Here is a 2,299-nt window from a genome sequence, read left to right as displayed (position 1 = left end):
TCTCTCTCCCTCTCTCCCTCTCTGTCTGTCTGTCTGTCTGTCTGTCTGCCTGCCTATCTGTCTGTCTGTCTGTCTGTCTGTTTGAACCTCCTCTTACATCCCTTGTCTCCTCCTCACCCCCAGTGTTTTTTTCTCTGGTGGAAAGGGGGTGGGGTGGGGGGGGATGAGCAAATGATAATTGTTAAGCCATGAAAGTGTTTTCAAATTTCCATTTATACATATATATATATATATAGATCTATATATAATAATAATAATATTTCTTTTATAAAATAGCGCACCGGCGTCATTGGAGTATCGATAAGGCGCTTCGCTGTCGCTCGCAGGGTACCCCGTTTGATTTCCGAGTGGAAAGAATTTTCTAATGGAATAACTCGGTCTTTTTACTTTCTGTTAGGATGTATCCCTAGGCCCTTTTAGCCAGAGTTGGACCTGACAGGCAGGGTAGAAAACCTGCCTCCTAAATTATCTAAATAGTGTTAGTGGGGACCTAGAAACGTCTGCGTTATATTTGTTTAAAGTCAAAATACCGCCCAAAGTGAGGGACTTGAACCAGTTGACGCGCAGAACTTAGTTCTAATTTTTACGATATCGCGGGGAAGAATTTTCTCTGTGTTACTTTCGTTTAATCAAATGTGAAGCATCGTGGTGAAATCAGGTGCTCGTCAAAAAATACAAACGAAGAAACCGACATTTTCCCGCCTGTTTTGGCAAACTTACTGGGAAACGTTGATAATAGGTGCAAAACATGTACATTTGCAGTTTTCAAGGACACTCAAATTTTGGAAGTCACCAAACTTTGGAGGCTATTTTCTCGCTTACTTTACCTGTAAAACCAGATGCCCCTACCCCCCAAAAACCCCCTTCAATATCTGGATCTCCACTTAAGATAAATAGGCAATGTTTTCATCTAAAGCAAGACGAATGGACACGCTTTAAGATGATACCAACAACATCACATGTCCCAAAATTGACGAGCGCCTGTTTCCACCGCGATGTGACACAAATCACGACCGTAGAATTACAAAGTTCTATCTGCTCAGTATCTAGTTTTGAGAAAGTTGACGTTGAAAAATTTGAATTTCGTAATATGTCAAGCTTTTTCGACTGCCATTCTTTGAATATCTTGATAACGGCTCTGAATAATCTTACGATTTTGATAGAGCAGATAGAAAATTTGGTTCGTGACCCTATTGTCTTAATAACTCAAAACTGCCAAAAATGTCAGATAGGTAGCGAAACGTTGAGGACGCTGTTTAAACAAGCGTAGTTTATGGATTCACCGCTAAAAGTACATCAGAGAGCGTTACCCGAAGAGAAACTCAAAGCTCCAACGTTGGCACGCCGGGAATTCTGTTATCTCTTGCTTTGTAGTTGTAGACAGCTACACAAACAAGACCCTCTTGAAACGAATTTCAGTGTTATTGACATACTTTGGCCCTTATTAACTCTGAAGTGTCTCGACTTTGGAATACTTTACCAATGGAGTGTCTCTATAATAAAGATGATGATAATAATAATTTTAAAAAACATTTTTCAGATCAAATATACATGATAAAAAATTCAAATGCCACTTAGAAAGCCTAAATTACACTTAAGAAGAGGGGAGGCTGTACCCCCAAAGTCAAGATTCGGCTCAAAATTATGGAATTTGAGTTGCAGGCATTTTTAACCTCCTCAGCCTCTCCTACAACTATTTCATCCACAAGAACCCACACAAAGCGTATTTTCGGGTATGTTTGTCACCACCGTTTCTTCATAAAGTCAATATTTTATTTTTCTTTGTTGGCCGTTTTTCAAAACTCGACTTTGATCTAGACTTTTTAAAATAACTCCACCATTTTTCAGCCAATCTTCACGAAATTTTTCACTGAATGAAGAGAAGATGTAATACTAAAAATGTGCTTGTTGAATTTTTGATATATATGGAATAGACTTTTGTTGATGGTGTCTGGAGTGTAGATTTTCATGGAGTTTTTGCAAACTTGAATACTACCTCAGGAAAAAATTCATTAAAAATGTTCTAATTCGTTTAGGAAAAAAAAACAACAGTCACATTTTTAGATGTAATGTTTGTTGACACGCATGCAAATAACAATCAATTTCCATTTGCAATAAGTGCGGTATTCGTTACGTACGAAATGTCAACCAAATCCAATATGGCCGCCGTATCCATAGAAACGAAACTTTTTTCAGAAGTTTGACTGCGGATTTTAAGACTCATTACTATGCTTGTTATAAATGTGAAATTTGGTAAAATTTGGTTCCGTCATAAGTGAGATAGCCTTAGCCCCCACCC

The sequence above is a fragment of the Aplysia californica genome, unplaced genomic scaffold (assembly GCF_000002075.1).
Source record: "Aplysia californica isolate F4 #8 unplaced genomic scaffold, AplCal3.0 scaffold01660, whole genome shotgun sequence".
NCBI lineage: Eukaryota > Metazoa > Mollusca > Gastropoda > Aplysiida > Aplysiidae > Aplysia > Aplysia californica.
This window is presented reverse-complemented; position numbering follows the sequence as displayed.